Source organism: Biomphalaria glabrata, chromosome 13 (genome assembly GCF_947242115.1).
Source record: "Biomphalaria glabrata chromosome 13, xgBioGlab47.1, whole genome shotgun sequence".
Classification (NCBI taxonomy): domain Eukaryota; kingdom Metazoa; phylum Mollusca; class Gastropoda; family Planorbidae; genus Biomphalaria; species Biomphalaria glabrata.
Window position 1 is genome coordinate 19346831 of NC_074723.1, and position 10856 is coordinate 19357686.

The 10856-nt window shown below is 33.4% G+C and overlaps 1 long non-coding RNA gene across 6 annotated transcripts; it reads left to right on the top strand.

The window, feature by feature from the left end:
- The first annotated feature begins 1244 nt into the window (after positions 1-1244).
- LOC129922515 (uncharacterized) lies at positions 1245-5114 on the top strand. 6 transcript variants are annotated; one of them, XR_008774523.1, is made up of 5 exons: positions 1245-1632; positions 3109-3251; positions 3668-3767; positions 4183-4296; positions 4947-5114. It is a non-coding gene; the product is annotated as an uncharacterized LOC129922515 (long non-coding RNA). The 6 variants fall into 6 exon arrangements; XR_008774524.1 differs by having other exon boundaries at positions 1245-1592; XR_008774521.1 differs by lacking the exon at positions 1245-1632 and adding an exon at positions 1753-1894.
- Positions 5115-10856: the final 5742 nt, after the last annotated feature.

Consider the following 10856-nt stretch of genomic DNA (forward strand, 5'->3'; position numbering starts at 1 on the left):
TGGGAACGAGGCGAGGGTCGCACTTGTCTCACTTATTTTTAGCGGCCCCCGAAAGGGGAAAAGACGCTATTAGTTTTGTGTGGAATTATGTCTGTCCGTCCGTCCGTCCCTAGAAGAGAAAATAAAAAGTGGACATCATGATATTTTAGATCATTCAAAGTTCTGATGCTACGGCTACTTTTTTCTTTTCCGAAAGTGAAACATAATTTTTAAAATTGTATATGCAAGCAGATTTGTCAAAAAATTACACCACTTATCATTGAAAAATTTCAGGGTAGGTAATTTTTTTTGAAAAGGTTACAGACTTCTTCATTAATAACTCATCAAGCTTCATTTATAGATTCGCGCATTGGTAAAAAAAAAAATTGTACATCTAAGTTCACAATGGAAAAAGTATCAATGTATTATTATAAAATATAGTTTCCATTTATTGACTAGCTCATTGAATGAAATACTGATTGAAATGTTGTTTTTAAAAAGAATTTTGATTCGAACTTCGTTTCAATTGTAAGTTTATAAAAAAAAAATGAACTATGCCCTACTTTTATAGCGCGCAGTTTTCACATATCCTCATTAGGTTAAACACTTGACAACAATCTAAATTAGACATATATATAGATCTAGATTTAGATTTAATTGTATTAAACAATTTTAACACTTATAATACATTAAGAAAATAGTTTATCTTCTAATAGCTTGGGGGAGCAGATTTATTTATTATGTAAGCAGCAGTATAATATCACATCAAGAAGTAAATCTGATGCGAACAGCACAGGCATAAGTGCACTATAACCCACTACTCGGCACTAGTAGGCCTATTAATCCTGATCATAATATTGACTTAGATCTAGCGGAATCTAGTTCTAGTAGATCAAGATTCTATTTCTAGATCTCGTATAGACTCTAGTCTAGATTCCCTATAAACAAAGCCCCATGGAAACCATTCTGGCGCGGTGTGGGGTAATAAGGTTTCATTGGGTAGATTGACCTACTTACAATCGCCCCTATAAAAACGTTAACGGATCGGTGTGGGATTTTAGTTATTGGGCCGTTAACGTCTTTCCGCTTTCGTGCCGGTGTGGGATTTCCCCAATCACGCCAGAACCAACATGATGAAATCTTTATTATAACATAAAAAACAATATTATGATGTTTTAAAATGTAGTATTAATCGTCTTAAAGCTAAATGTTGCTTTGAATCCTTTTTGTAAGTAATATTAAGATTTAAAAAAAAAAATAATTAGGGTTCTATTGGGGAAATCCCTAACTGGAATAGTGAAGTTTTACCCGTATGGGCCCAATGCAGACTTTTCGTAATCAAATAGTGTGTGTGTGTGTGTGTCTGATTTTTTAATGTGCACACTAAAAAAATATATCTATATCTAGTAATATTTAATCACACATAGAATCTAAAGTTAAAGGAGAACATATTTGTTTTTTTGTTGTTTTTTTTTTAGATTTAGATTTTTAAAAAAAGTTTTATACATTTTAACATTTTTTTCGACCAATGAAAAAGAAGCATTTATTTCTTTTAAGCTCGCGATATTCGGCACAAACTGGATTATTCAGTCTTCACTCTAGAGCGTACACACGTGGATCAAATTAGAGCTACCTAGATCTAGATCTAAATCTGTTAAGTTATTAGTTATACTACAAGTTATAGAGCTATAGTCATTCTAGTCTAGGTCTAGTCAATCTAGACTTTCATTAATATAATAGATCTATTATAAATAATTATATGAGCTGTACTTCTTGATATCAATGCATATGTGTTCTTCAACTCATGGCAGCAATGGCAGCAGCCATGGAAATTCATTTGGAATGGTCGTAACTTATAAGTTAAAGTCTTAAGCCTATCACAAGTACAGATCATCATCAGATGACGAATCTCTAAGTACTCTAACACTACTAACAGATCTAATCTAGATAGTAGATTAGGTCTAGACTTAGAATAGATTTATAGATATATCTAGATAATCTACTAGAATGCTAAGAATCTAGATCTAGAGATTATATATTATTCTATAGATCTCTCTAGACTAGTTTTATTATAATATCTAATAGTAGTAATAGGCTACTAGATCTAGTACGATATAATATTATTAATATATATATTATATCTAGACTTGAGACCTATTAAATCTAGATCTAGACGACTTAGACTTAACTTAAGTGATTAACATTCATGCGTTATGACTAGATTTACTATTTAGAATAGATTCTAGATCTAGATTGTAGAATCTACCATGAAATGGCTAATGCATCTGCAGCATAGAATTAGATTTAGTTAAGGACTTACTAGATCTTAAATCTAAATCTACTACCTTTTAACTTTTAGGGCAGAATATTAGATCTAGTCTATATGCCTATCTAGTCACGTAACTGTAAACTAATACTTAGAATTAGGACTTTGGACACTTTGATATATTAATATAATAATTATTATACTCATAGTACTCATACTCATATATAGATTTTAGTTCTATTCTAATTCAAATATTTTGAGGTTAGAAAAAATTGACCTAGACTTATAAGATATACTAAGACTTAGTAAACTTAGATCTAGATCTAATAAAAGATAGTCTAGAATAGTCTAGATTCTAAAATCTAGTTGTTATTAGAAAATTTAGTAGATATAGAATAATATTTAATTAATATATTGTTAATACAGACTAATCTTTAATTTTTTCATACTATAGGCGATAGGTCATTTAGATTAAATAATTCTAGATCTAGTAACTAGTTATAGTCATAGACCTACTATAGTATAGACTTATAATCTTATAATATAGATATTTACTTTGTAGAGACTAATGTACAATATTAGGCCTACACTGCAGATCTTGAAAATCTAGTCTAGAGTTTAGAATCTAAGAATGTTTAAATTTATACAAATAAATAAAATCAAACGTTTATATTGGTTTTAAAATCAGATATTGAAATATGTCTAGAAAAATATGTATTTTGTATATATATAGTATATCTATATTAGGGGCCTATATATAATAGACTAACGCCACTAACGGCTAACCCTATAGCAGTATAGCTGCTATAGACTATAGCCCTATATTGACATTGTTTTTGTTTTTTTTTTAAATGTTCCTTCAGAGTTGAAGATATCTACTTGGTAGTCTAAACCTCAAAGGAGCTTAGGGAAGTGATGGCAGTTGCAGGGTATGAACCAGACGACCATGCAGAGACCAACGAGGCGACCAAACAGTCCATCGTGCATACCACATAACCAGGTCCAGGTAGCGTTACATCTTTATTCACCAATACTCAATATATGTTAGATTTTATTTTTTGTAAATTTTAAAGACTCTAGGCTCTATGTAATAGAATTAAATAGATCTATACAGATCTAGAAATTCTAGATCTATAAACTAGACATAGATCTAGATTATATTTAGATCTAGCTAGAATATCTAGAGGTCTTAATACTAATTATTATATTATACATTTTTCTACAATTTGATCTAGGATTCATTCTATAGGCTTAGCTAAGGCTTAGGCTTTTTAAAATTTCATTGTGTGGATACTGTTAAAGAAAAAATACAGAGTCTCATCATTAGGCTATAGCAACAGTTTTTCTTATACACCATACCATAAACATTTCAGGATTTGTCTTTATTGTAATTTTATTTTATTTTATTTAATTTTTTATTAGAATGCCAGTTTTCTTTAAGGGCAGCTGACAATAAGAATTGTCTATGTATGCACTACAGATGCTGTTCAATATCTTTTCATGAGGAAGCCTGCTCAAAAAGGTACGAAGAATAAATTTTTCTTTAAGATTACTGATCAGTGACACCCCCCCCCCCCCATACCCCCAAACCAAATGAAAATTTTAATGAGATCAAATCGATTAAATAAAGAAAATGTAAAATAAATGTTAATCTTGTGAAACAATGTTCGAGAGCAATATCTTCAGCTTTTTGTAATTTCACTGAGATTTAAGTTCATTATTAATTTGCATAAAAAATTATAATGAACATTTATACAGTGAAAATAGGGCCTACATAGAATTGTTTTTGACCTAATGTCATTATATAGCAACAATCCTTCTTGTATACCTTACCTTAAACATTTTGTGTTTTGCCTCTATTGTAATATTATTTTTTTTGCATTCTTTAAACATTTTTTATGTTTTTATTTATTTATTTTTTAATTTTTTTTTAACAGATCGCCACATTTACTTTAGGGGAAGTTGACATTAATCTTTTAGGTTAATAATAACCTATGCATGCAGTACAGATGCTGTTCATCATCTTTTCATAAGCAAGCCTGCTCAAGAAGGTAAGATCAGCAATCTGAAAGTAAATTGTTAATGGGATGGAATTTATTAAATGTAAATAAAGAAATGCTATCCTAATTTTGAAATATGCTGGTTGTGGGTTTTTTTTTAATGTTTTTTTTAAGTTTCACTGTGATAATTGTTTATTTTAATTCTTGAATAACTTTTCAGCCAACTTATTTTTAAAATTACCATAGAACTCTAATTACAACAGAATATAGTTGTATTAGTAAGAGCCTGTGATAAAGTTAATATAAATAAATTGGACAAAATATAATATTGAATGAATTGAAGCCTAGCTCGATCTAGTCTGCCATTGCACTTTTAGCATAGTCAAATACCAGTGCCACATTTGCTGACACCAATTCATAACATTTAATTTAAGGAGAAGATTGAACTCCAAATTTTGAAATACCATTAATTTTTGTGTTGCTTAATAGGCTTTAGAAGCAACCTAATTTTTGAGCACCCTTTATCATCAAGGGCTGGAAATATAACCGTTAAATAGTATGTCCACATAGATAAATGTAATAGATAAATGTAAGGTCTTCTGATGTTTAATTGTTAGATTCTTTTTATTATTAATACAGCTTGAAGGAAGGTAGTTTTATTACATGACTATATTATTTATTTGTTTGTTTGTTTGTTCCAGCTGCTGCATGGAAGTCAAAATATGAATTATTGCCACCAGTCTTGAAGTCAGCTTGTAAAGAATGCTAAGAATTGAATGAAAATGCTGTCTTGATATCTTGTTTGTGCTGTTATATTTGTCTTTTGTGTTGGTTAATTATTCCATGAATAAAAAATAAAAAAAAGTTAATTGTGTAAGTTTGATTTAAGAATAAATGATCAGAGCATGCAAGTCTTATATAGTACGTTACCAAAAATTGTATTGTTTGATAGTGTTCAAACCCAAAAATGTAATTTAACTTGTCCATTACTTTATAAATATGTTGACATTATAGCTAGATGTATATAGAAATCATGCACTGATTCAATTATTATAATTTCCAAACAATTATGTCAAATAATTCTATTGCTAGATCTAAATCATCAGTGTGAAAGTAGACCTATGTAAAAGGTTAAAAATCTCATACTAAACCATTGAGCTGCATTTGAACAAAAAGGGCATTATAAACAAAAAATCACTAATGAATTTGTTTTAAACTACAGTATTGAAAAACATTAAAGATTATTCCTAATTAAGCCATAATAAAATTTAATGACTAAACCATCGGAGACAGTATTTGCATGATAATACCTAATTGAGCCCTAATAAATATTTCAGTTACTAAACCATTAGGGCCAGCATTGGACCGATAATGGCACAATAAGGGTTATCCCTAATTGAACCCTAATTAATATTTCAATTACTAAACCATTAGGGCCAGCATCGGACCGATATTGGCACAATAAGGGTTATCCCTAATTGAACCCTAATTAATATTTTAATTACTAAACCATTAGGGCCAGCATTGGACCGATAATGGCACAATAAGGGTTATCCCTAATTGAACCCTAATAAATATTTCAGTTACTAAACCATTCAGGCCAGCATCGGACCGATATTGGCACAATAAGGGTTATCCCTAATTAAACCCCAATGAAAATCTCAGTTACTAAACCATTGGGGCTAGTATGGGCCTGATTAGGGCGCGATTCTGGAAATCCCCAATGAATCCGGAAGTGGGTTTACCCATTCTGGGCCGATATTGGCACGATTAGGGTAGCCCGTATTGGTCCCTTATGGGAACCTAATGACGCCAATGTGCAAACGGTATGCGCGCCCATTAGGGCGCGATTTGGGCTATTTAGGGCTGCAATTAGGGCAAAGGGGGATAACCCTAATTAAAACTGATACTGGGCCGTAATGGGCATGTTTATAGGGTTAGGCTATAGATTTAGTTCTGGATCTTTATCAAGAGTCTATTTAGTCTAGACCTAAATCTAGTCTAGATCTATAATAGCTTCTATAGTGACTATAATATAGTGACGTGCCACCTTCTCAGGTACTCGATCTTAGAGATCTAGTTTAGATCAAGAGTCTAGATCCAGATCTTAACTATAGATCTAGAACTAGTCTAGAAATCTAGTTCTATATATCTAGAACTAGTCAAGAAATCTAGATCTTGTCTAGATCTAGATTCTAGGCTATATATATTCTATATTCTGGATCTAGTCTAGACCTATTAAGTAGGCCTACTAATCCTGATCAGAATCGCTCTATTTAGGCCTAGGCTACTTAATAGGTCTACAAATTACACACTAAAATTATTTGAGCGTAGCCAATCCAATCGGGGGTTTTGAGTTTAAACCCCTCTTCTACAGATGGCGTTTGTTTAAAGTTTAAAACCCCTCCAGATGGTTTTGAGTTTAAGATCCCCCTACAGAGCATTTTGAGGTGGAAAACCCCCAACAGATGATTTTGACGATAAAACTTCTCTTTTCGATATAAAATCTAAAGCAAACTACAGTCACTTAATTCCAAGAGCGTATTCAAGAGTGGTTACACATTTTTACCAGTGGCAGGGCTCCCTTAATAAACTGCAGTGAATAGTCATCTGCCGAAATTGAAAAACACTAAATGTGGCTCAACAAAGATGGCTAAGACCGATTTTAGGAGTCAGTTATAGATATCGGGTTTAAATCAAGGAAATTCTATGCCGAACTGGGAGTCGACCCTTTAGTAAGATTGTGAGAGAGCGACGCATGAGGTTTGCGGGACATGTTCTCCGACAAAATGAATTACGCATAAGAAGAGTTGCAATGATATCCTAGTACAACTTGACGCCACTCATTCATTGAGGTCCTCATGGCAGGTGGGAAGAGGCTTCAGACATTACCAGTGACAGATTTTTATTTTAGCGCTCCCCAGACCCCATTGCTAGTAATGGCAGGGAATTTACAATTTTATGGAAACAGCTTGACGGCAAATGCGCCAAACGGCGCGGGAGGGTCTAAGTCAGTAAGAATAGCACATTAGGTTTTTGAAATAAAACTTTTTAATAGCAGGAAAATACACTGTAGATACCTCAGAATATGCATTTTGTTGGCTTTCAATATCAGAAATAGTGCTTGGCGGCAGGGCTTTGCCCCGCGCTGGGGGAACTCCTAACGCTCCCCCAGACCCCCTTGCTAGTATTGGCGGGGAATATACAATTTTTCCACTAACTCCAGGAAGAACCTATTTTAGGGCACAATAAACGTCTTCCAATAGAATGAACGGTCAGAATGCAATAAAGATTATGTACACACACACACACACACATAAATACATATAAAAAAAAAATTCGCGGGGGGGGGGAGAAAAAAAAATCCCCCCCCCCCCGAAAAAAATCCTGGCTACGCCCATGGTGTCCTTGCAGTATGAATTCTCATAACCATCACCATATGATTGTTGTTCTTGACCACGTATTAGCCTATCATCTACATGCAGCTGAAAACCTGACATAGGATATGTTGTTAGTTGATTTCTCTGCATCAACTCTCATGGAAAAGACGTTATTAGCTTTGTGTCGAATGTCTGTCCGTCCGTCCCGTTTAGATCTCGTAAACTAGAAAAGATAGTGAAAATCCGACATCATAATATTTTAGACCATTCAAAGCTCTGATGCAACGGCTACTTTTTTTCATTTCTGAAAGCGAAAAATCTTTTTTTTTTTTTTTACATCCCTTATGCAAGCAGTTTTTGTTTTCATAAAAATACACCACTTTTACAACTATTCACTATTAATAGTAACAATCACAGGATGCTCTTGAATAGGGGAGATAGCTATTTACCATATTTTTAACACATTCATGCAAAAGGTTTATGTTTTTTTGCCCAAAAAAATATTTTTTTACATTTGTATTGCTAAGTTACATAAGTTCTGTCATACTAACGTCTACATTTACTAAAAAAATGTTTACTTTCTTTTAAAGAGAAAAAATCTATTTAGTATGCATATAAGTTGGACATAATTTAAAACAACAATTAATAAGTAGTTTTTCATATTGTCGCGTGAACTGCAACTATGTGCACAGAACAAAACACAGAACACTGAACTAAAGGAAACAATTTTTTTTTTTTTACGGAAATGTTTCTTTTTTCTTGAGGATTTAAATAAGAGATTGACCCTTTACAAAACAATTAGATCAATTAGATATTCATTATAAGACATCAGTTAGGCCAGGTTCACATCTAACTTCACATTCACTTTCATCTATCTTTTGGTCTGCTTGGCCGCTTGGGCACCACACAAGATCTGTCAACCTTCTTTCTCCATATTTTCTCTGTCATTTGTCTTTGATAGAATTTAATTCTGATGTTCTTTCTGAAAATATTGAAACCTGTCTTTTTACTTGCCTGGGTGGACCACTTCGGGGGCCGATTTTGAGTTTGTGTTTCCACACAAACTGTTTTTGTAACCTTGTTTATTTCACTTCGACGAGTTTCAAAGCAATGGATGTCTTCATTCCTAAAACTGGGTTTACTTCTTTCTTTATCACCACAGATTATCTTTGACTTCCACATCGCCGACTTTAAATGTGACCGATGCACTCCATATGTCCATCACTGCGCTCCATGGATTCAATGCTACTAGTGGTGTCACGTTTTACCCTCAAAAGTTACGGTTTGCGGGGGTTTTCAGTGCTTTGACCAAAGGTTTGGAACTCGCACCTTGAGCCTAAACTATGTTTGTTAACAGCACTATATTATTATTATTTATTAAATTATTAGTATTAAGTATGCTAGATATATTCAATGTGCTGGTAATTTTCTAAACCTTGTTGGTAGAGTTTGTTGTTGTTTTTTTTAATCGTTTAATTAAGAAAGATATATTTTAATTTATTATTTCACTATCTATATAACTCTAAATGTCCAAAGATCATACATGGAACTGACATAGGCCTATAATATCTGAACAAACTTTGGATTTCAATTTAATGGTTTTTAAGTCATTGTAGGAGCAAAATTTAAAAGCAGCTACACCCATGATTCACGACTCACAATGACAAGGGGCTTATCAATTTTGTAGTTGAAAGACGACATGATTCGGTCGTAAGAAAGTTGTAAAGCCCAGTTCTGGAGAAACATTCTCGCCCGCATGATTATATACATATAGAAACGTTAATCAATAGATGTGGAAGTAAATAAATGTCATAGCGCTTGTGGACAAGCAGTTCTCAAACTGTACACACTTGGCCTTATTAAGAGACTATTTTTTGGAAAACAGAAATCCCAATGAGCGAGTGGGCGTGAGAGTTAGTGTTTTTATTTCAAAGCTTATATAAACAGACTCTGTCTGGTCAAATATGGTAGTCTATTTAAGCTTTCTTTCCGTCTTTTTGCGCCTGGCTTTTCTTTGAGTCTCAAATGTTTGTCCCGTAGCTTTTGTGAGAGCTCTCCAACTGTCTCTCTCAGAAGTCATCTGCTACTAGGTACTTTCCTCTATGCCAGTGAGGGGGAAATGGCGCCTGAGTTCATCTTTATATCTCTTACGGGGGGGGGGGGGAGGAACTTCTATAACGTCGTACTTCTCTAAGCTCGCCAAAGAAAATCGCATTTGGCATGCAATCGTCTCCCATGCGGGATATGACATTTTGTTCAAATTTGCCTTCTCACACTTCTTTATAAGTGTTTTTTTTTTACATGGGGGCGCTGGCGGATTTTTTAAAGGAAAAAATACGAAAAGGGGGTGGTAGGTCAAAAAAGGTTGAAGACCACTGGTCTAGATCTATTACAAATTTAATTACATGACTGATCCAAACTAATTGATACAGTTATCTAACCCTATTTAAATTTTTTTTTCTTGTGTGTATAAACTGAATACTCAACTATATTAAAATGAATATATATATATATATATAGCACAACATTTAGTATAGTAAAGATCCAGTTAGATCAGGGGTGGGCAACCTTTTTGTATCGAGGGCCGCATTTTTAAACCTTTGGGAATGGCGGGCCGCATATGTACATATAACTTACAAAGATACTCTAGCTAACTGTCTAGAATGTCCTTTAGTTCATATTTACAATGTATTATATTCACATTTCTTTTTTTTTTTTTTGTCCACACTCCACGTTAAGGAATTACAACAAAGAGTTAGCAATTTTTGAAACCAATTTTACGATTTTTTAAAAAATTACTGTTGTCTTTTTATATTACAATATCCCCACAAATATACAGTTGTACTTATTGTGCAGTATTTTACTTTTTACACTCGTGCATAATGTTCCGGAACTGTGGAACTAGCATATTAGTTGTTACCCTTGTGACTGCTGTCAAATTACAGTCAGTCAACATTGACCAGTAATTATACATGTTTAGTTTCCACACACACAAAAATGCGTTCTCACTGAATGAGACAATATATGTTCCGGAAGTGAAATGTCGGGACGAGCGAAACTTGCCCTTGTGGAGCATCATCAGAGAATGCTGACCATGTCCTTCAATGGTGCATGCTAAATCAAGAGACCCGAACAGGACTCTGGCCCAAAAAAACCCTCCTATAGAACCAAAACTATTCGGAGAACTGCCTGATCTGGAAGCCACTGCCGGTTCATCTCAGATATAGGATT